Below are 25,129 nucleotides of genomic sequence, written 5' to 3'. Positions count from 1 at the left end.
CAAGCGCACGTACAAACAAATAATTAGTCTTACTGCTCACCAAACAGGGACCGTTATAGCAACCAAAACTCTTTACACTTCAATTATTAAATCGGCACCATTTATCTATTTAATGTGAAGTGTTCTGAATTTAAGAGCAAACAGACAGTGTAAACATTATATTATATATATTTTAATAATCGAGTTAGCTAACGATTATTCGAGTAATCGGATAAAATGAAATATTGGTAAATCTGGCATAACACCGGTGTTACTATCATATCTATCAGTCCAATTTTTCATATTTGAGCATCCCTAACAGTTACTTTTCTGTAGTTTAGAAAACTAACCTGTAACAATAATAGCTCACTTTCTAAGTTAACCAGAAGAAAAGTTTTACAAAAATCTGAAAAACAAAAAAAAAACATTTATAATAAAGAGGCAGGCTCACAAATATTCTGATAAAAATGTCTATAATACAGCTTTTAGTTTATATATTCATTTTCAGTGAGTTTAATACCTTTCCCCATACCTGTCGAGCTTTGGGTTTGAAAATACGGTAAATGTCACTTGGAGTGGGGGGGAGGAGAGGGCGAATGAACGAATGTAAGATGGGGGTGGAGGGGAGGAAATAGACCAGGGGATGAACGCAAGAACCGTTGGGAGCAATACGGGATATTTACGGCACCTTCGTTCGTCACACTCAGAAACTCATCTACCAGCCATGTACCGCCACGATGATTTCCGCCATTCGTTTGTTGAGACTGGGGTGATGTGAAATTTAATGTGCGGTTCGTCCATAAAGCTGCACTTACACTGTAACCATCAACTACTCAGCCGCCCTCCGTGTTCAGTCTATCCGCTCACCTGTATAAATACTCCTGCAGCGCTATTCCCGCCTTTCACTTTGAACCAGCAGCTCCCGGAGGAGAAAGGCTGCCGTACTCCAGTCATTTTAAGGATGCCAATTGGTCCCCCAAAAACTATAAAAAGTCGGGCATTATTATCAATCAATAAAATCCCCACGGGCCGAACTTGAAGATTGGACGTTATGCCGCTAACAATTAGCTTTTGTCAACAACTCAGAGGCGGAAGTGAGAGCTCCGCGCAACGCAAATTAAGTCCCGGCTGGAACACGGTGTGATAAATAATAAAACATAAATTGACGAAGGATCGAGGCAGGTAAATTTTCCTCAAGGGATTTTAGTAATCGAGGTAGTCAAATCATTCGAGGAATCGTTTCAGCCCTAGTACATGCATGTTTTTACAGTGTCAGGTTAACTGCAGATGACCAGAGAAGACATTTTATTAGGAAGTCATTTTTGTGCTGCATTCAGACTAGATATTTAGTCCATACAGAACAAATAAAATGTAACTTAAAAAAATTAAACAATTAAAGCAGAATACAGTTTTATGCAGAACGTCTTTATCTGTACACTCACTTTTTGAATTTTCTCTATGAATGTAGAGTAACTGCAACCAGTATAAACAGTATGAAGGTCAACCTAAAGATACAGAAAAACATTTTCATAATTACAAGGGTACAAACAGGTGACAATCCAAATAGTCTTTTCCAGAAAGTCAACTTCCTCAGATTGAATGTGCTAAATAGAACTTGACAGGCCAGATGGTTTGTTACACAGAGCACTGTAGGGAAACCATAGTCACTTCAAAAAGTGTTTGCCAGCTGATTGGATGAACCATCTGTCTGTCTCTGGCTATCACAGCCAAATTGAAATTGTAGCATTATATTTCTCTTCCACCAAGTATTTTACTGCTAAAACATTGAAATTGTGAAATATTTGCCACAGTCCCTGATAAAAATTCATGAAAAGGAATATCTCAAAGATTTAGAATATTGTGAAAAAGTTAGATTTAGTTTGCTACTCACATAGTGATAAACTTCAAACCCTTTTTTCTTGCAATTTTGATGATTATAGCAAACAGACAACAAAAACCCAAGACTTGGTCTCAATTTTTTATAATCTGTAGTTAATTTATATAAAAGGAAGTGTGACAGCAACATGAAAAAAATGCAAAAAAGTTTAAGGATATGAATGCAAGGCACTGTAACATTCATATGTAACGAGCAGAAAATCTAACAATTGTATTTCATATTTTTAAAGTCAAATTAAAAGTACCCCTATATGTCAGTTTCATCTAAAATAAGGGGTTTGCCCTGTAAAAAAGAAAAAAAAAAAAGAGTCCCATGGTAAATGCACCCAAACCTGAAATCTAGAAATGTACATGTTGGAGAATGAAGCAGGAGACCATACTATGAAGAAAAAATGTCATCCGCTTATCTTTCTGGAATCGGCAAACTCGCATAAAAACAACAACAATCAGGTGTGTGCACGTGCTGCTCACACCATTCCGATGGTTGCTGGTTTGCTGCGGCTGTATTGATGACCAAGAAATAACCTAATTTATCCACCGTCATTGGTGGCCATGTTCTCTAGCCGACATATTCTGCCATGGGGAAGAATGTGAGGAATGCGTACACAAGCATTATTGACCGCGCTAAGACCTTCCCCCTGCCTCTGACCGGTTGTCTCTCACCCGGAGCGGTGTATTTCTGCAGTGCACCACAGAGGAGCTAAATTTTACTGCAGATTATTTGTCTCATACTGTCAGGACATAACGACAGTTTTAATAAACATGCAAATAAATAATAATAATAACAAAAAAACAGTTCTCTTCTGCAGCTTTAAAGTAGAATCAATTAATTCATGTTCATCCAGCAAAGAGAACAGGTTGCATCAAAATCCTTACCAAAAAATCCTATTTAGAATAAATCGACAAGTTAAAGAAGAAAACTGATGCCCAACATGAGTTCTTACAAAGGCACTCAGTAATGAAAGCTCAAGTTCATTTAGTCCTTCTTTCTTTTTCCAGAGGAGGTCAGAATGGATAGCTTTATCAGCCCCCCCCCCATCCCCCCTTTCAGGTCCAGGAACAGGGTGTATGCATGCCAATGCTATGATGGCCAGTGGGTTTATCTAAGCTGACAGAGATGAATCTCCCAACAGAGGGCCGGTCCTGTTCAGCTGTCCCCCTGATTGGAGCCCACACCGGGGCTGACACTGAATTATTTCAGGAGGTAATTAGTATTCTGCTTTCCAGCACGATGCCAAATGCCTTCAATTCTCCCCCTTCGTATGCAGGTTGATATTTTACACTTGGATCTGGATATTAGATTGGGTTTAAATGTGTTTGCATAAAGAGTACGTGAATGAACGGTGAAGAGGTGCGTTGTACGAATGAAAAATGTGTGCAGTATAAATGTCAACAGATCTACTTCTATTAGTCAAATAATGAGCAAAAAAAAGAAAAAATCTAATCCCGCAATTTTCTTAGCACTTAAATCCCCATGTAGTAATTTGATTAATTTAACTAAATTACAAGCTCAATTGGCTGACTAGATGGCAAAAGACATTATTAACTTGAGTAATTTAATCAGTAGACCTTGATAAAGATTTGATAAAAACTCATTGTAGGTGTAAAGCTTCCTTTTATCTTTTCTCCCCCCTCACTTCAGTGTTTTTCCCTCCAAATCGGCTCCCGTCTTTACCCTGCATCAAAAGTGAAAATTAATCTTGGTGAACTATCGACGAAGAAACACGATTGGACCGCCACATTATGGATATTGTTGCCTTTATGGACTGTATTATGCAAAGTCATGCAAATTAGATCCACAGCTATCAGAGAAAACAACCCTTAATTTTGTCCTTCTGCCTTTCTTGTGTTTAGCGTGTAATGTGGTTATGTGTGTTGCCGGCAAATGAAAAGTCACTTTCATGGCATATTATTTTTCCACGCTGCTTAGGGATCAAGTGGTGCATCTATTAACACCACTTCACTGTAAGAGAAATAAACAGAGTTGGCTTGCTCAAATGAGAACTTTCTGCTTTATTGGGCCAAAATGCATTTGTTTTAGAAACTTGAAATTCCTTTCTCAAAGGATAAATCACTAAGGCTATAATGGGCTTGTAGTTTCTCGATTTCTGTAGGCGCACCTGATAAAAGCACATAGTGACATATGTTGCACCTTTTTTTTTATTATGTGGATCGTTTCAGTGTTACAAGTGTTAAATTAGAAAGAAAATGTAATTGCTTCCATGTAATTTCCTCTGATAATTTATAACCAGCTTAAAACAACCACATGCTTAGCCAGCTGTAACTTTGAAATCATCCCTGGAGATTTTTTTTTTTCCAGGTACAGGTGCATGGCTCTCACAGAACATTAAATACCTAGTATCATTACAGAAATTACTGTACACTGAGATATTTAAAGGTGCTATAAATAACACCAGCTGCAACATATCAGGTTGTTTTAATTTGAAAAAAAAAAAAATCACCCAAGATAGTAATTTGAAAAGAAATAACTTTTAATAAACTGATGGTGTAGAAAAAGGTAAGTCAAGGAGTTCTATGAAAGCACAATTTGATCTCTCAGAGATTTCTCCCTGTTTTTGCCTTTTTCCTTACACTACAATGTTTTAAGTCAAAGATAACCTGAGTAAATTCAAGTGTGGCTGATGATTTTATTTATTTTATCTGATGGCATGAAGTAAGATGAATGATCTGAAAAAAAAAAAAACATATCAAGCCCCACCCACCGGCACGGATCTGAATTGTATCATGTATGTAACATTGGGTATACAGTATAAGGTAATATTTTTCCATATTAGGAAGTGAATTCCTTAAGAATTATTATTTTTTGCTTATTAACACAAAATTAACTTTTTATTTGCAACTTCCTAATATGTATGATGTCTTTCTGGACATTTTTTTTTTCATCTTCAGTTTTACAACCTCCAAAGTGTTTTCTACGGTGTGTTTCTACAAAGTAAATCCATCTCTCAATGAATGCGAGTTCAAATGGAGCTGCGTACAAGAAGCTAACAGCAGAAACTTTGTAACCGTGGTTCAATTGAAAAGGTTTCTAAAGCTGCACCACAACATCACCTTCAATCCCAAGTGAGATCTTCTTCCAATTGCCACCGTAATAAACATAAAGTTAATTTTCCCCCTTAAAACATTAAATCACCACTTGAAAACCACATTTTATATTTGTTCGGGTTATATTTTTTAAGTTAACAATCCGACACATTCAAGTGTGATGGAAAAAAGAGGAAAAAGAAGAAATCTGTAGGTTTTATCCACAAGGCAGCTGTTATGACCCAGCTCAGCCAGGGGGGAGGGTGAGTAGCATTAAAGAAACCTGGATGTTAAAGGTTTAACAGTTTGAGATTTATTGTTTGGGTTTGACAAAAATAAAAAGGTAAAACTTAATCAAAATGTACTAAACAAAATAAAATCCACAAATCAACCAAAGCACTTAACAAAAATGGACTTCAAGTCCAGGTTAAACAAAATTAAACAAAACAAATGACAAATCTCTAGCAGCGATACAAAGATTCCCCACAGGGACAAAGCAAGTTACAAAAGCTAGCAAAGCTTACAAAAGCTAGCTAAAAGACAAGGCGAGTTTACCACAGTCAGACACCCAACAAAGTGACAAGCTGTCTCAACAAAGAACCAGCCACGCCTTCTCCCAGGAAGTCTTGGGTTTAAAAGAAGGAGGCCTCATCAGGGATTGGTGGAGGTGACAATTGGTGGGTGACCCAATCACTGTAGGCCTCAGGGAGTGGCACAGGAAGACGGGGCTGCATCCACTTTCAAGTGGAGTCAATTTGATTAGAAGCTGGAAAACTGCAGATATACAGAAAAGGAAAAGAAAAGAAAAACATACAAGGCCACTGGCCATAACAGCAGCACTCATTTTTTGTGTCTCATTAGGCCAGTGTTAGCTTTTCTTTTCTTTTTTTCTGAAGGTCTGAATTAAAGCCATAGCTGCAGACAACCAGTGATTCGGCCAAAGATGATTCAGTGCTGATAAATGAACAGCTTGCTTTGGCAAATGTGAAGATGACTACTCATTTGCCATGGGCAACTCATGAGTCTAATGCAGCTACCAATTAGCTTATCTATTGCCCTGGCTGGGCACAGCCATTGCAAAGCTGACAGCTAGATTGGGGAGGCTGACAACCTCCTTAATCATCTGTGGCTTTGGTTATAACCTTGGCCTAATCAGCTAGATTACCTACTTTGACTCATCTTTAACATTTAAAAGTGTAAAACCACTACATGTTGTGAAAACCTGAAGCGCATTTGCCACAAGGTCGCTCTTAAAAAAAAGAAAACATACCTTATTAGTTTGAGGCCTGGCAGTCTAATTTACCGCTAAAAATACCTGGTGTCGCTCTTTGTATAATCCACGAAAGTAGACCATTTTCTGTCTTTGTCAAGACAGAAGAGTAGTTGGTTACCTTCCATTTTACATAATTTATGCTTTAATGCCACTGTGCAAATAACTAATTGAAATATCCATGTCTAAAACATAGGAGCTTTAAATGACCAACTATTGTCTAATGGCAAGAGTTTAAATAGCAAAGCGCAGCTGTAAAGTTTTCTTCAGTTTGTGACTTACACTTATTTTTTCTGTTGACTATCCGAAATTAAAGATATTGCAAGAACTTTGTGTTATAAAATGTCAATACATCCCTACTGAACAAGGATCGTTAACTTTTTTTAAACCTTGGGCTGAAGTAGAAATATGAGCCACTCTACAGTCATGTCCTTATCTGCCACTCAGTCACATAGCTGGTATTTCATTGGCAAGGTTGTAGGAGGAACCAAGAAATAAACATCCTCCATTAACAGATAAACAGCTTCACCTGACAGCTCAGGTGTTTCTCTTTTTTCCTTTTAGTTCCTTATATCTACTGCACCTTGTAACATTGCAGTTGGTTGTCAGATGTGGGTGCTGTTCATTTTGAGTTTTTACTCTTGCACCTTTTCAGTTTTTGGGGCATGAAATGGAGGGACATTCAGCGAGACACAGATTAAAGTCAACTTTGATTATCTAATCACGGTCCTGTGTATGCAAGTGTGGCTTTATTTAAGCTATATTATCTACAAAAAGATTATTTTTTAGTAAATTATATACACTGCTCAAAAAAAAATAAAGGGAACACTCAAATAACACATCCTAGATCTGAATGAATGAAATATTCTTATTGAATACTTTGTTCTGTACAAAGTTGAATGTGCTGACAACAAAATCACACAAAAATCATCAATGGAAATCAAATTTATTAACCAATTGGAGGCCTGGATTTGGAGCCACACACAAAATTAAAGTGAAATGTTCCCTTTATTTTTTGAGCTATATATATATATATATATATATCCTTCCGTCCAACCAATTTCTGTACCTGCTTATTCTTGCAAACTCTCAAGATGCTCGGCTCTTTTCCAGTGTTTATTGCATTCATGAAATATTTGACCATCTTTAAAACGATTTATGTCATGATTTGGCTAATGAAAGGTGGTGAGGATGAACAGCTAATTACCAGTAGCTACTGATACACAGAGAACTGAACACGAGAGCTAACGCTAACCAGGACTTTACAGTTCGACTGGAGAGCAGAGACGGAGACAACAACTGGCATTAGACAAAGACCCGACAAGAGACAAAAGGACACAGGTGGACTTAAATACACAGGGAGGGTAATCAGGAAAACTAGACACAGCTGGGATCAATCAAAAGGGAGGACAGGACATCACAGAGACTCACGGGGAAACAAGGACACAGAAAAAAAAACAAGAAATAAATACACAAAAACACAGATCGTCACAATTTATCTAATTAATTTATGAAAACAACTTGAAAATTAAACAAAAATGATCTTTTAAGCAGTAGATTACATATTTGTGTAACAAGGGTACAAACTGCCAAACTATCTAATACCCATAATCCTATCGCTACGCTATTATTTACGTTATAGCCTTTTTAAATTCTGATTTAGCTACACTTGCGATAATTATAAATTACTGTAAAAATATTGACAGCGTCCTACGCAAGTTTATAATTACAGACTGGAGAGCGAAAAAACAAGACGGCGCAAGCACAGTAATGTTCTGTTAGATTCCACCTGTCAGCTCTACCAAAGCGATGCAGCCAGAGAACAACGCTTTATTGTCACAAAGAATCTGTGCCGTTTCAGAGCAGAGTGAAAGATGAGGCGTTACTCTGGCTCCGTCTTGACGACGCTGTATTTCGCGACTCCTGGTGGAATTAAACCAGAGGAAAAAAGATTTATGCAGCAACCATGTGACCTACATGTTAAGTCGGTGCTCCCTGTGCCTTCAGAGGAGGGTGTCTTGCTGGGGGTCTCCTCCCTGTGGCTAAAGGGCTGGCCATGTGACACATAGAGGCAAGTGTCACACGTCAAGCTGACTGCACATTGGACGCGTGAAAAAACTGCAGGAAGAGTGAGAAAAAGGCAGAAGGTGTGTCATGCATTCCCCTGCAGTCTCGACAGCAGCACTTTGGGCTTGTCCCGCTGCTGAACCAAACTATTTCAGACAAATGGGCCGGGCTGGGATTGGGTGGGTAGGGCATCGATTGTTGGATTCATGATGCCTCGCGTCCTGCCGCTGACAGAATCCTGACAGAAGGATTTAGAGGAGTTTACGTGTGAAACGTGTTTGCGAGGAAAAGCAAGCAGCATACCTTAGTTATTTTATTTCACAGGTCCGTGAGCCCCTTCACAGTCAGAGCAAATTCCCTCTGAAGCCAATCAGCACAGGTGACCTGCACTAGCTGAGGGGACAGTTTCCTCACACACACACACACACACACACACACACACACTCAGAGCGGTTTATCATTTCTCAATGTCATTTTTAATGAATTTTCAACCACATCAAGTCATATTCGTCTCATACCATAAACCTCAATAATAAGTTGGAAGAGATGGTTCATGGTAGCAGGAGTTTGACTGCTTACCAGCTCTGTAATCATAATGTATCTGACAGTATACTTCATTTAAATTACTGTCCAGAGCTTCATCCCCTTTCCTCTGATCATTTTTTTTTTCATGTTGCAACCATTACATGCAGTGCAATTCATCGGGATTTTATGTGATACACCAACACAGTCATTGAAAAACAGAAGGAAAATTACACGATTTCCAATCACTTTATGTTAGCAATCGAAAGTCACATGAAAATTTGAAAAAACATTGCGTATGTTTATATTTCATCTCTATTACCTCCCAGATCAAATTTTGCGAATCAATTTTCTTCAGATGTCACCGGATTGGTAAATAAGTTTCACCTGTGGGTAACTTAATGTGAAGCATCATAGAGATCAAGAAACGCAGCAGGATAATGGAAACGTTTTTCTAGAGTTGCGGCGTGTTGAAATAGCTTTGTTATGTTAGTTCTGATTTTATTTTGTAAACTTTCGTTCATATTTTTTAGCTGACTGTATGTCTGGACGATTCCCTCTGGTTTGGGGTGCTGCGCACTGGAACGTGTTTTGCTCTTGCTTTATTTTTTATTTTATTTTTTTTACTTTCAAGCAGTTCCTATGGACCATGGCAACAAGTTATTTTTATTTTTTTATTTTTTTTGTGGGAGCATCTGGAAAACTCAAACAATACCTGAACTGTGAACTCAGATCCCCGAGGAGCTTGAAAAAGGAGGCTTCAAGGACGCACAGATGTAAGACTGGGACAGAGATTTGCCTTCAAGCAGGACAACCAACCCAAACATACAGTGAGAGCTACAATGGAACGGTTTACATCAAAGCATATTCACGTGTTACAATGGTCCCGGCCGATTGTAGTCTCTGTAGTGAGACTGGAAAATTGGTGTTCTCTGGTAATCTCCATTCAATCTGACAGAGCTCGGGCAATTTCGAGAGAAGAATGGGCAAAGGTTTCAATCTCCAGGTGTGCAAAGAAGAAAGAAGTAAGAAAATAAAGGAAAGAGGAAAAAAAAAGGGTGTGTGAAGCTGGAGGAGTTTCAGCGTTAAATACAGCAAAAGGTGCATTTAGAAAGTTATGCAACACCGTGTGTTGATCCATCTCACAAAATCCCTGCATAAAATCCCAGCAAAAGTCAACTGAGGTTTGTGGTTGTATGTGAACATAGAATAGTTGTAGGAATATTTCACTTTTTCAAGCCCCCCAATTTTCATACAATTTGAAAACTGTAATTCTTTTTGCAAAATTATTCCAATGTGATCATGGAAAATCTGCAATACGTCCAACTTTCTTTTCTTCTTTTTCATTATGAGGCCAAAAAGAGACGTCAAGTACAGCAAAGCTACACTGAACATCTCCATCATGTCCCCAATCCCCTATGCCACTTATGTTTCTCTTTGTCCTTGTAATCTCGTTTCACATGGGGACGGCGGCGAGGGGAGAAAGGAACATTTTCCCCATTGTATCACCCAGGAGACAACTCTTCCACAAGAGGAAAAAAATGAAGCGCATAAATAAAGCAAAAATCGAATTCCTTCAGCCGTTGCACAAGTGCCACCCAATGAATCAGCAGAATAAATCCTCTCCAGTGATAAACAAACATGATATTTCAGCCGGGAGCCGGCAGCGCTGAAGGGCCGGTGTCGCTCTCGTAAAGTTCAGCGCGCTCCGGACCGTAAAAGGAGCCGCCCTCTCAATCAGAAGAGCCTTTAACTTCGGCGCCTTTTACGGTTAAAAAGTGCGAGATGAAAACATGGCGCTTCGCACGCATGCCCCCTGCCTCAATGGGGAACTTTTAACACACCGAGGATATATAGCCTCATGCAGAAAGCCATTAAAGTGGGATTTTGAGGCACAAGTGTCTTCCAACACACTGCCAACACACTAAGTGCTTGTAGACTTGATTTACAAGACTGGGAACGACGGATGGTGCATGTTGCAATAATAAAACAGGAGGCTACATTCTGATTGGACACATTAGGGGGGAAAAAAAACAAAAACAACTCTGAAGCATTTACTGGCTTCATTTCTGATTTCTTTGCCTTTGATTATTCACAAGCATCCAGAGATGATAGTATTAAACACGGCTGATGCCTGGCGGTGATTAAACCCATACATTACCGGGAATATTGAGCCGTATTCGCCTGCTCTGTTGTGATTCGGTAATGATAACAAGACAACTGTGGCGGCTGGAGTCAACATTTGCTCTGTTGGCTTTAAAGGTCAGAGCCTCGTGAATGTTCGCCTGGCTTTTTTCACACCTCTAGGCAAAAGAACGAGCTGTAGATGCGAGAGAGCCACTCATGTGAAGTGAGACTTGAAAAGGGAGAGCCAGGGGCTGTGCGTAATAAACATTTGAGCACTCTTTAGGGAAAGAAAAAAAAAACATCCATTTTAATATGTCTTGCTTATGCAAAGCACTTCTTAAAAGATTACGAAATGCCTGTTTTTCATACTCGTCAACGTATGCGCTTCATTGTTTAGGTTTTTTGTCCAATTTCCCCCCCGTCTTTTCTTTAAGTTTCCCATCAGTGCAATTGATCATTACACTACCTTCTCTTGTCTTGACAGCTAAATGGCTCCCAGTCCTGGAGAAGATAGTCAAGTGAATGGAAAACTTAAAAGCTGTGAATCTCTTGTCAAGAAAACAAGATATAATTGGTGTCAGTCCTTGAACTGCTTGTGCTTCACACCCGTGTGAGGATGTCACCTATCTGTGGACGTTGTTATATTTCATGTAAAGCGTACAGCGTGTACGTAGCTCTATCGGTGTAATTATCGGCGTGACATTTTCTGCCATGTGCGCCAGAGGAAAGCGTTTCTAATCAGGCGTCCATGGGCAGGAGCTGTTAGCTTAGCGAGTGAGGAACATTTTAAAGAGGTGTTGGGTCCTATAAAATGTCCCCGTGACCCCCGAACATCCAGCAAAGCTCTTAAAATGTACAAAACAAAAATTCAAAATCTGAATTTCTCCATCAGTTTTCGTGTCGTAAAAGAATGTTAATGAAATGAATAAATTAGAATAAATAAGCAAGTGATAATTTCATGTCAGTTAATATTTAAGACAAATTTAAATGAGCAGAGAACATGTGTTTATAATGCAAAATTAGCTTCTGTCTTAGACCTTTGTCTTGCAGTGATGCCACAAAATTTTTGCTCAAGTGTAAAATTAAGAAAGGGCAAATGAATGACAATAAAGTCTGTCTGTCTGTTTAACACAGGCTGTTCATTTACATTAATTTGCAATAACTTCCAGCAACTACTGTCAGCAGCTTTGACTTTGAAGGTGTGCAGCATCTCATTTTTGAATCCTTCATTTATCGGGGCTTTTTTTTGTAATGCCTTATTGTTTAAAATTGTAACCTTTACGTAATATAAAGTAATCTAAAATATTATAATTACGTAAGCATTTCTTCAAACTATCTTCAAATAACAAAGTCGTGTTTTTTTTCTTTTCTTCTTTTTGAGGAGGACTGGAAGAACGATCACCGTCACGGTCAGCATTCTTTAATTGAAATATGCCACTGACAAACTGATTACATCAGATGATTATTTATCTGGAAGAGTTGTGATGGTGCAACCTGGGTTGCTATTTATACACGCCACCTGATAGATACAAAAGTACATTTCTGGAATATAGTTTCTTATTTCTTGACTGTCTTAGGTAGTGAGTAACCTTTTCATTTCTGAAGAGCAATGATTTTCTCTCTACAAATTTTCTGCACATTTTTTTTACACCCAACATTATAATGCATGAAGTGTAGATTCTTTATTAGAAGTAAGGGAACTGGATATTTTTAACCTTTTTTTTGGTTTTGGAGGGGCTTGTGTTCTAAAACACTATTATCCTTAGCAAATGTTCTTCTTCCAAAAGGTTGCAGAAAGTCAAACAACTTCATATGCCTCACTTTTTCTCCCCACAATGCACCCATGTTGAGATTGCACTAGGTGTTGTCACCGCCATGGTCATGTTCATCACAGATTCTGCCCACTGAAGACAGATGCCCTACGAGAAAACAACAGATGTTGGCAGGGGAGACAGGCCCTCAGGGATGGCTGGGCTACTTGCTGAACCTTGAGGAAGTTCTCATCATAAACAGAACCTTAAAACCCCCGAGTAGTTTGACTCTTGCAGACAGGGCACACAGACAGGTCTGGAGTTGTTAGTTGACACCATCTTCCTAATCGGAATATGGCAGGTTAGTCTAGAGGCCAGGCCCCGGACCGTTCTGGAAGTCAATGTCAGCCAATATGGAAGTCCGCACACAAACAGCAGGGATGTTAACTCAACCTGAAAGACACTTGGCACCGGCAAACCAAAGGACAAAAAATGATGCCAGGGAAAAGGAAGCAGAGGGACATCCACAGCTCTGGGAAGCATAGAAGCTGGAAAGCTTGGCAACAAAGAGTCAGTGTGAGCCATGTTTACCTCATGGCTTATGGTTTCTGTCACTAGTTTTGTTGGTTTGTTGTGTTTGCTATGTTGATGTATTGTTTTTTTGCTTTGTTTCTTTATCAGTTTGAGTTTTTATGATTTGATTTCCTTAATTTATCCCAATCAAACCTCACCTCATCCTAGTTTTGGAATTGTATCATTTTATATCAGAACTGCATTTAAGACTCAAAGGAGAGCTGATTTCATTATAAGGAAAAATAATTCAGACTGATTAAAAAATTGCGATTAATTTAGAAAAATAAATACCATGTCAAATATTAACTCATAAGGTGCACTGAACTTTAGCTACAAATAAGTCAAAATCTTACATAATATGAAAATTAAAATGCAAATATTGAAGAAACTGCAAATGCTAGGATTTGTAAAAGCATTTCTAAATGACAGTGAAACAAAAAGCACACAAAATGCTTCTTTTTTTTAAACCAATCGTGTGCATAGCATATTTGTGTAACCTTCCTTCTTCCATTCTCTTCTATTATTGATGCAATTCAATACAGACTCGCCCTTCTCATTGCAACGTGCCACATTTCTGCTTGCATCAAAGCCGGGATCAATAAAAAGACACCATGTGGTCAGAAATGATCTTGAAGAAATAAGAGGCAACATTTATTTTATCACAGAGTCTAGTGGACATGTACAGTCAATATGGTAAATCAAATTTGGGGATTCTTAGAAGAAAATAAAAAAAATCCCAGCCTACATCATAGACCTGAAAGACACCCACAAGGGTTAAACCCCCAAAATATGAAGGCTCCATCCCACCAAAGCATGTCACTCAAAATCGATACCAGCCGCCAACAATGTGAATGACTGAGCTATCATCCTTCACTATTTATAGCGCGTGATGCTCTGTGAACCGTGAAATTAATAAATAGCATGCTCAGTAATTGCCTGGAAACCAAGCGCTGTGGCAAAGTGAGGTATAAAATCAGTGGCATCAGATGGGGTTTCTAATAAGTTGTCACATTATTGTCAATGACCTTCAAGCAATTAAAGCAGCCAAAAAGTAAGAAAAAGGGAGAGCAAAAGCCTCAGATGGAGGGGCGGGACTGAGGGCAGAATCAGTGGGAGGAGATGGAAGCTCTTGAAATGATAGAAACACAAACGGACTCTATTAGGGCAGGGGGATCTCCGTTAAAAGGCACAGATTGGACGGCAGAGAGAGCTCTAGAGAGCAACTTTGCCACTCAGTCTAGTGGCACACATAGAATAAAGATTTAGATTTAACCAAACACCAGGGGTTAAAAGTGAAGATGAATACTTTTGCTTTATTAATGGAGCGCTTTGGAAGAGCTCTGCTTCAGAAAGTAAACATTACTGTTAAGGTGCATTCACAGTGGCCCTGTTTAGTTCACTTTAATCAAAATCCAGTGTGTTTGCTTAGAAAGTCCAGTTTGTTTGGGAACCGAACTCTGATCCGGGCTCTAAAAAAAAAGTGAAATCTGGTCTGCCTAAGAACCTACGTAGTGAACTCTGGCACATTTTGAATGCACATGCGGAAGCAAACATACCAGAGACTACTACTCCAAATGCAGGAAGTGAACTATAGAGCAAGGCATTCTGGGTAAAAACAACCTAAACAAACATAAGTCTAGTGAGAGAAATGGCTCCAACAACAGCTAAAATCTCCTTTTATGTTTACATTTTGCAAAGAAGGAAATTGTGCTTATGTCTTTTTCTGAGGTTTTTGTGTCATTTCCATCAGTGGTTCTTGGTGCAGCGCCACCACAGGCAAGTGGGATGAACAGTTTTTTTTTTTTGTTGTTTTTTAGAGCTTGGATAATTTGACACAGTGCAGTGTGAAAGTGAACTGCAGCAGCTGAAAACGTTAAAAATGTTGCAATTTCTGTCCCCAATCGAACCAAACCTACCAGACTATGAGGCGTGAAGACCCTCTTGAACAAACCTGGGATGGTTTTCATCCATCGTATTATTATTATTCACAAATAGAGCTGTTCTCTGCCAGGACAAGAAGTGTGCCTATATAAAACTTAAAATTCATCAACTGTGTTCATCGCAGAGTGGGGTCAAACTTCTCCCTGAGCACATCCAGATGCGAGTTGCTCACTCCCACGTTTTTTTTTCTTTCTCTATTCCTTTTTTTCCCCCCCACTGAGCATCAACTTATTGGAAGATTTTAATGACTGATTGTCTGCGCAGGGTCATAGTCACACCATCACTTCAAACGACAGATGCAGACAGTTTCCTGCGTTAACTCCAACTCACCACAGTTACTGGGCTGCCTGAAAGAAAAACTCTCAGCGCACAATGATTCCAGAATAACCAAGGATGAGACTGCACTGCACAGATGGATCACTACTGGCAACCACGATCAACAGTTTGTAAGAAAATTAGGCACTAAATGGTGGAATGAAAACATTATACTTGCATTCTGTCAGAGCGTGCATTGTTTTTGGTGAGCGGTAAAGACCAGTTTACTGCCCACATCAGCGGATTAGATACTACTAGGAAGCATGAGATTAATTCTGTGCTTTTGTGTTCTTTACTAGCAAATTATCTCTCTCATAAAATGCTATTGATCTGATTTGTACCCAAGGGTTTGTCCAGAATTACTGAAGTTGCACAAGCCTCTTCTCTGCACAATGAAAAAGAGCAGCCTGGTGTCACAGAAAGAGACCAAAATAAGTCACAATTAGTGTTTCTGTTGGTTTTAAGAAACTTTTGAATCCAAGCCTCTCTTAAATAAGGAGCGCTGCTATCCTGTATAAGGATGATGACTAATGTGGAGGATGGGCCTTTATTCTACAACAAATGATGATTATTTTCTCGACAAAAACACATGAGAATAGCCTGAATGGGTTTGTTGCCACAGAATGGACATCTCATCGTAACTAAAACCAGTCCCTCCGCCCTTTCTGCCCCAGAACAATTTTGGTTGCAAGGGAAGGAACACCTCAAAGCTGAGGCATGGAGATCCAAACGGTTCACACTGCAGGTTTTACAGACCACAAGAAGCCTCTGTGCAGAGTGTCTAAAGCATTGCTGCTTCCTCATGTATCATGATGATATAAAAATGCATAGAGATACTTAATGCATCTACACAAAGACATTCCTGACCCAAGTGCCTGATAATCCCCATGTATGATGAAGAAAATCATGAGCTTTTGCATGTGAAACATATTTTAGCTAGAGAGAATGTCTGGTGGGTACTTAGCAGCAACCAAGTGACTACTTGTTAAATTAAAATTAAAAATATATAAATTTCCTTTAGAAAAACGACAGTGTTTATGTCTCTGTAAAAACGTGACCACTCCTAGCTGTCGTCCCCGAAATGAGCCTCAGTTTTTCACGAGAAGAGGGAAACGACAAATCGAGCAGACGTCCCGCAAATAACCAAGAGTCTTCATCTGCTCGTTCTGAACAAGAGGAACAGTAGGGATGCCCCAAATGCTGCAGTCATAAGAAAAAATGTCCATGAAATCTACAGCAGATGGCTCAAAAACCGTTGTACACAAACAGTTTTGTTGTGGCAAGTTCTCATTGTGTTTTTAATTCCTAATTAGTAAATCCAACATCTTCATGCAGCCGCGGCTGCAATCTGTGCTCGCGCAGGTACGCACAAATACGACTGCAAAAGTTATGAGGCCACACAGATTTGTGTCATAAAGCTTTATATCAACGCTGTGGAGAGAGATGTCAATTAAAACGTGTTCTCAAGCAAAACCAGAGAATACATGCTCTCCATCCCCTTAGATTTGCCACGTTCTCAGCCCCCCCACCCCGCAGCACTTGTTTATGTGACAGGAGACTGTAAATATCTGCTGCATAATTATGAAGCACCACTGGCCTCAGGTAATGTCTGGGATGTATCTTCAGCTGGTTGCCCTTACTGAATCCCCTATGCAGTGGGTTATCTTGCATGTGTCTCATCTTGGCTCGTGTCACCATGGTGTTGTGCGTTCAAACTAAACCTGGGCTTTACGTTGCATTTGCTAAATACGTTCCATGAGGCAACGTTTTGCTCTGAATTGATTCCTGACGGAACAATACAATCTCGGAACAATACAATCTTAATATGATGTTTAGTAAGATGTTGTATTGTTCTGTCAGGAATCAATTAATATTGATTCTTATTTAGGCTATTGTTGGATAGAGACGGATAAAACCAAACAAACATTTTGTGTATTGATAAAAATGTTCTGAATGACTCAGTTTTCTATTTCCGCAGTGAACACTGGTGTGATGAGAAACTTTTAACAAAGTAAAAATAAATAAATAAATAAACCCAGGTGGTTTTGCAGTAACAGTAGCAACTATATGCTCTGCATCGCATTCCAATATAGCAGCACGTATTTCGACCTTCATTAATAGCAACTGATAGTTGCTTGATTTAAGTGTGAGCACATAAGCATACTTCCAGCTGAAGGCGTGTGCCATGTAAAACAGCCCCAGTGCTTAGAAATAGTTTGTCAATATTTTATTTCCTGAAAGCATTGCTAAGATGAAAACAACCCTTTGTTGAATGACCTTTTGATTCAGTCTCAACCTTCAGTCTTCTTTAGGTTTTGCCTGCCATTAACTGCAGAGAATCGACTTACATTTCACTTGCTCTTGTTTTTTTCCCTGACATTTGTTCATTTACATGCTTTTTTAAAAACCCTTACTTTGCATAGAGATTATCAAAAAAATGTAAATATTACTCAAAATTGATGTTTCTTTCATACAGATTTTTTTTTAAAAAGACCAGACTGAAAATGACCCAGGGAGACTGTCATGAAGCTGACAGAAACAGCGAAGGACCTGCGGGGCATTGCAGCAAGTACTGGTTGTGTGCTACACGTGTCACCCATGCTATAAATTTTTCTGACCAGAACACCTTGGCCTTGCTAAAATCTTTCAAAAATCTTGGGAAAATGTGTTACGGTCAGGTTAAATATGACGAAAATCTTGAGTCTTGATTCCAAATGAAGAAGCTGCAGTGCAGCAAAGACCAAGGGAGGAAAGGCGTTGGAGATGAGCAGCACATAGACGAGCATTACTCGTATCGCTAAGACCCTCCTCCTGGCTCTGATTGGTTGTTTCTAGTTCTCACTGGGATCGCTGGGAGAAAGCAGAGACGCTTTATGTTTTTCACAGATCGTCTGTCTCATAGATCAGACGTTTGATTAATCTAGCAAAAATAGTTTCCTGAAATAGTGCAGAAGGTTGAAAAATACAAAAAAGCACCAGGTTTGGCTGAGTTCAAGACACAACATAAGGTCATAGTGCCAATCTCCCAAAAATAGGAGATGTTAAGCAAACAAAAGTGTTTAACAAAAGTAGTGAGAAGTATGTTGAATATTTATTGTACTTGTAATTATATTTTCTTTTTATGAACTGTCGGCTTGTTGCTAGGTGACTTCTTTGATATTCAAGAGGTGATGTGGTTCACCTGCCACTATATGATTACTTGAACAACCTAAACACATCAAACAATTGCGATTGCTGCACATGGTATTGTATTTTTCTGACGAAAAAAAATCCAATTAACTAACAGTTTCTGCAAGACTTCCAACATAGCTGTTCACAGACAAACCTGCGAAAATGAAAAAAAAAAAACAAAAAACAGCCGCTTTGAGTTTAACGCCGCACCAGATCAGTCTGTCTGTAATGAATCGGCAACCCTCCAATCATTAATTAGTGAACTTCTCTACCTGTGGGCCAGCCTGCCACATTTCCCCGTGATTGATGGAACAAGAACAAAAGGGAGGGAGCGTGATTACCGATGAGATTTTTAAACACATTTCAATTAAAAAAAACACACACACAAAAAACTAATTTGCCATTGTTTTACAGGTCTAAAAGGGCCGCGTGAGTGCAACACTGGTGGATCCCCACGTTCTGCACGTTTGATGAGGTGACAGGGCAGTGATGATATAAGAGCACAACAACAGCAATCTCCCGTGTCATTATAGGCGAAAGAACAGAGAAGTAGATAACTGAGGGAGGCTGAAACAAACTGGAGAAAGGGCAGGTGGGAAAAAAAAAAAAAAAGAAAGAAAGGGAGGCGAGGGCGGATGTGGTCTTTAATAACCAGGGTAGCGGAGGTTCAGCAACCAGACATGTACAGCCCAGTGGACACCAGAGGAAGGGCAATGGGGTCACCCAGCACAGAGGGGGAGACGTCGGGCATCACACCCACAGGAGATTGATGCGTTTCCCAGCAATCTACAAGCCCATGAAAAAGGGCACTGTCTGCAGGCGAGCTTAAAAAGCAACAAGGGAATTGGTGTACAAAAGTTCATCTGGCACTGTCATAACACAGCAGCATGACAACATAACCTAATAACATCAACAGCTTCACAGGTGCGGTGGCTGCAGTCTCCCAAAGAGCAGGACAAGAGGGACAAACTCTTCATTTCAATGGCAGCCGATGCATGCAGATGAATGCACTACACGGTCCTGGTTGTGCTCAAAAATAGACTTGCTTTCACTGCTGTGCTTGGTTGGATTTGCAGTGACCATCAGTCATCTTCCTTGCTTCCCTTCACATCTTTTGTTTTTTGGTTTGAGAGTTATCGTGCAAAACAGATTTTTAATCTCAATGGGATTTTTCTGGTGACATAAAGGTTAAGGAGGGGGGAAAAAATAAAAATCCCTGTGCTGTATTCTTCCTGCTTTATTTGTTCTCAGACTTAGATTCATCCAAAGTCTCGACCTGACCTGCCAGATTTATCAATGATAGTTGAAAATCGTGTTGCTCATCAAATTGCTGACTGTCATAAAAACACTTTACTGCATGTGTCGTCAACCTTAACTCTGTACAAGATAAAGGGCCTCCTAGATTCTTCTATAAAGCATTAAATCTCAATATATCTCAGCTACTTTTTAAAGAGCTGACTCTTAAATCCAGTGCACATATAAGACACAGGCTTTAAGTTACACACACATTAAACTAAGCAAAACGACCAAACCGTGAGTTGAATGTGGACTATTAGTTCACTGAGCATGTACTTTAAGTAGCTGGTGACCACATTTGAAATTCACTCTAAAGCGCAAACTATGATAGGGGCCTTTCGCCAATTAAAAACAGACACCAGTCAGTTTCTCCAGCTATAAAACCATATGACTGCAGGCATCAGAGAAGCCTGAGAGCAGTGAGACCCAAAACTTAAAGAGGCGGTTCGATGTGTTTTCCAGGCACATATAGCATAATCAGGTACCTACGCAATCTTCAGCTGTTATAAAAAATGCTGGAGATAACACCAAACCTCGCTTAAATGAAATTTGACCTTGTGACCATGAAATTGGCTTCTGTTTCTTTAAGAAGCTGCTACTCTTTCACGATCATTGGACTGAAAAGTTGTTCCAGGTTCAGCTTATTATGTTTAAATCTCATTTCCAGTGTCAGTGACCGACTGCTGCACAACCGTCACGTCTGCTCCATATTTGTTCAGTCATCTCAATGTAATGTCATACCATCTCATTTATGTATTTAAAATTCATTTTTGCTGGGGGGGTTTTCTACAAAAATGGATAATTAAACATCAGCTTAACAGAAATGAATGCTGGAAATATATCATTCCACTAGTAATGAATCAATGAATCACTTTCAGTTTCTAAAATATTCTGATGTATCTTGTATAACCTGTCTTAATCTCAATCTGGGTGTCTGTTTACATCCGACATCAAGTGTGAAAATTAAAACTGCCCTTTTGTTTACTACATTAAAAAACAACAACAACATATAACCACCTAGTTTCTCTCACGAAGCTCTCCTTCCTCTACCATTTGATAATCTTTTGCTTTTTTTGTTCCCATCGCCTCTCAAAACCAAAAAGTAACTTTTGATTTATTCAGCCGTGTTTAATGCATCTGAAGCGTCTTACAGCGTACAAACAGCAGGGATTAAAACGGCACTTCAGCCCTCTGAAATAAAATAATTACGTAGCGTTTTGAATGAAAGTCTGCTGAGACACTGAACCGTGCATTCGCAACAAGTAAACTTTAGCACTTCAAACAAAGCACGAGTTTGTCAAACGGTTAACTTTAGATGGAAATCAACGGTGACTACCCAGAAACTGCAGTGCCTTGCTAACTAGGAGACTCTCTAAAGTCAGGTGGTTACAATGGGTTTTATCTACATGTACAAGACTTTACATTTATGTGTTGGTCTGTCACATTAAATCCCCTATAAAATATGTTAAGATCTGTGGTCGCGAGGCACTGTATGCTGACCACAGCTTTCCTTCTGCAGCAAACGTGTCGAAGCTGCAGAGGCTCGGAGCTTTGCATTCAAAAAAGCCGCCTTCAAAGAGCTCCAGCTGACTCTTTGACACATACCTGCATGTTGGAAGAGAGAGCGAGTCAGCCCAGTCAGTTCCCCATAATTTCAAGTGCATATGAAATCTCCTTCACCAGGACAACCTATTTTAGAAATGCATCTCGCTCCGGATGTACAGTACATGCTGTACGAGCCTTTGTTGTGGTTTAAACAGCAGAAAATGTCTGCAGGATTCTCGGGGCCAGTGTCTCCCGTCAGGCCTCTGCGTGTCGCCTCCTTTGTAAAGCATTGTTTTCGGAGCTGCATGGGAAGATCAAAGCCCATTTAGAACTGTGTGCTCCTTCCTTCAAAGCTGCGCCAGCCGCTGCATGAGCATCTTCAAAGGAGGACGGGTTTTATTAATCACCGCATTCAGTCTAGCGCTGTAAAGAGGTGAAAGGAATGCACTTAAAGCCTAACCTTTGTGAGTGACATCGACATAAGCCTCAAAGCTTTGATTATGCAATGTTCATAGGAGAAGATGTAACGCCCACCCCTCTAACACACACACACACACACACACACACACACACACACGCACGCGCGCACACGCACAGCAAAAAAGCAATGAGCCTACAAGTCTGAAGAGAAATACTTTGGGTGTTTTGATTTTAAAATCACCTCAGCTTATTTTGTTCTTTAGTGGTGGGTTTTCTCTTACAGGGAAATATTGATCCATTTGCTCATGCACCTGTCTTCACTCAAATAGAGTGAAGCTGTTGCTGCAGCGTTATTCCCTCTACGCCTTCCTTCATGTGTCAGCTTGGGCAGCAGCTGCAGGGAAATGCGTGATTCAACACTGCCTCTAGTGGAGCGAGTGTGCACATCTCGGATGCACGCTGCAAGGCAGCAGCTTCGGTACAGTCCAGAGCAGATGCTGCAGTCAAAAACATAAAATAAAAATGTTCATTATCTACAACTCTTGAACCGGCGTGGATCCCCCCCCACCCCCCACCATATTGAGCTGCTCACATCCAGCAGACTTTTATCCGGTTAATGTGGTTAATCAATTAGAAGTCCTCGTCCCCCGAGGGTGCTCACATTAACTTGAGTATAGGTTTTCACTTAGAGGGGATCAGTGATCTCTGCAGTGGCATCCCCCTCCAGACTTCTTTCATTATCTAAAATGAGAGCATATTGAAGGAGGGCACCAAGGTGGAGCAGGTGAAGGGAGAGATTAGTGCGGAGTGGGTCACATTTACGTCCCGCCGCCACACCTCAGCGGCAAAGTCTCTGTGCATCCATCAAATAATGCAATCCATCGCCATCTGCTCTTGACTGATCATGAAAAATGACACGGGCTGCATTTGGAGATTACGAAATAGTTGGTTCAGACGGCGTCAATGCGCCAGAAGAATAATGTGAACTCTTTAGTCTTCTCCGACTGCAGGAAACTCTTTAAAAACTTTGTTATCGTGCCTCGTAAAGGCGTTTATACGGATTCACGGCTATTCAAAACAATGGGGGAAGCTCAATGCTCTCATAAAAGATATGCAAAAAAGAATAAAGCTCGAAGCCTCTTCTGGCAATTTCTATACATCAGTTAATCACGCATGTTAAGACTTTTATCAAATACTTGAAAGAGAAGAAAAAGAAAATACAATTTTTAAAAGTAACCCAGAAAATAACAAGTCTCAAGAATGCCATTGACTGGAAACTAAAATCAATGTCATTTCCAAGCCTTTGCTTGAAGAGACACCGATAAATGTTTGTCACAGTGGCAAGAATTATGTTTAGAGGAGTCAAGGTGAGGTTTTAACACCGAACACCGCTGTGCCAACCATTAATCAGAGTGGTGTTGGCATCATACGCTTAGGGTGTTTTGCTGTCAGAAGTATTTTTGCATTGGATGTATAGACAGAATGAATAATAATAATAATGAAAAAGGACTAACTTTACATTCTTTAGCTTCATTGATCAACACTCACAGTGTGTCCTAAAGAAAAATGCTCCAATCCGATCTCAAAGCTGTTTTTGATTGAACAAATGGGGGTAAAATTAGAATTTCAGAAAGAGTTTCCCAAAGTCATGACAAACACACCATTAAAAATGTATTAAATATATTCAACAGCCAGCCAGAATTAGGCCAGAAGCCTCTAATCGGTATTGAAACGGTAATTTGGCAAAGATCATTCGAGCATATCGTTAAGGTTGTATATTTTAACGGAGGAGCGCGCCCGCCTCCAAAACGTAACACAACCAACGCTCATTTTGGATGGAGGAGAATACATTAGATTTTGTTAGAAGATTAATCCACAAATCAAAAGGATACATGAGAGAAAAAAAAAACATACAGTAAACAAACTGAACATTCCACAAGTCCCAAAAAACAAACAAACAAACAAACAAAAAACATCAGCAGTTTTTAACCACCTCAAAATTTCATTCAAACCCTTCGGACTTTCTGTCTGCAAAGTGTAAATGCTTCCCTCCACAACAACAGACTGTCTCTGTAACCTCTCCTTTGATGTGAAGAAATCATTAAAACCTTGAAATTTAAAGTAACAAACTTTGTCCAGCCACTGTCTTTTTATTTATTTTCCATCTAACTTGTGAATGCTACTTTTGTGTTCAACGGATTTCATTTTTGCGTTACCGATACAAATCGTACCACAAGGACATTTTGAGAACAAACAGAAAAAATCGGTTTATGATCTCTTTCCTTTTTAACCTGTGTGGAAGAACATATTGCTCATCAAACCACCACAAGAACAAGCTAACAATTACAACAGTGTAAGTATTACACTGAGTCACACAATGTAGAGGGGGAAGTATAACAATTAGCCCTATTGAAGTAAAAAGCAGTGAATGGGTGAGAGAATGGATACAGGTTGTTACAGCCCCACTGTGGTGGCAGCATTATGCTGCGAGGATGCAGTATCTCTCTCTCTCTCTCTCTCTGGGACAGGGAAGCTTCTCTTCTCAAATCCTGTAAAATGTGCAAAGAAAGGTCTGAAGAAGGGAAACCGACAGTGAAAATATCTGCGCTTCTGTGGCTTTTCGTCTTTCATTGAATTGTAAATTGGGATTTGAATAAATTATGCTGCAGGATTTTTATGAAATAAGCATGTTCAAATTAGATCAGGCTGAGAGGCCGAGCCTATTTCTTTTGTCGCTTGAGACTGAAAAGAGGATGTGGGGAAATGCATTTATGTTAAAAATCTGGTGTGTACAGTCACCCTTAGGCGTCAGATAATTAGTCCAATTAAGTCCATGTGTGCACAATTTAAAAGTCACAGCTCTCAGGATAAATAGTGGCGATGACCAGATTAAGCTTCCCAAAGCAATGAAGCATCGCAGCAAATTAGGTGGAAAATTTGTTAAGTCTCTCGCACCTTTCAATACTTAGTTGTTTCACCTGCTTATTAAGTTTGGGCTTTGCAAAACAGCGCCATACATATGCATGCGCTGCTGTCCGTCTGCTTGTGAAACTGCACGCTGATTTAATGTTTTAATTGTTCCGCAATATTTAAACCGTCACCCGATATCAAATCTGTTTCCCTGTTTGTGCCATCTGCCCCCTCTTTTTGTTCTGTTTGCTCGAAGCAAATCAAATGTAAATTTGAATTAAACCGAATTTCCGCATGTGTT

At 39.6% G+C, this 25,129-nt stretch overlaps 1 protein-coding gene across 2 annotated transcripts in view; it reads right to left on the bottom strand.

Moving 5' to 3' along the window:
* Positions 1-13,395, bottom strand: part of LOC107833789 (uncharacterized) — a 25,355-nt gene extending 11,960 nt beyond the window's left edge. The window contains exons 1-2 of one of the 2 annotated variants that reach the window (XR_001659553.1): positions 13,384-13,395; positions 4,737-4,739 (exon numbers count right to left, since the gene is read on the bottom strand). The gene's annotated coding sequence lies outside the window, so the exon portion shown is untranslated. The remainder of the gene's footprint in view (positions 1-4,736; positions 4,740-13,383) is intronic. The other variant, XM_016663897.1, reaches the window with a different exon arrangement.
* Between the last annotated feature and the right edge of the window lie 11,734 nt (positions 13,396-25,129).

This window comes from Poecilia formosa, unplaced genomic scaffold (assembly GCF_000485575.1).
Source record: "Poecilia formosa unplaced genomic scaffold, Poecilia_formosa-5.1.2 Scaffold454, whole genome shotgun sequence".
NCBI classification, from domain to species: domain Eukaryota; kingdom Metazoa; phylum Chordata; class Actinopteri; order Cyprinodontiformes; family Poeciliidae; genus Poecilia; species Poecilia formosa.
The sequence above is the reverse complement of the archived record's forward strand: the minus strand, read 5'-3'. Positions and strand labels throughout refer to the sequence as shown.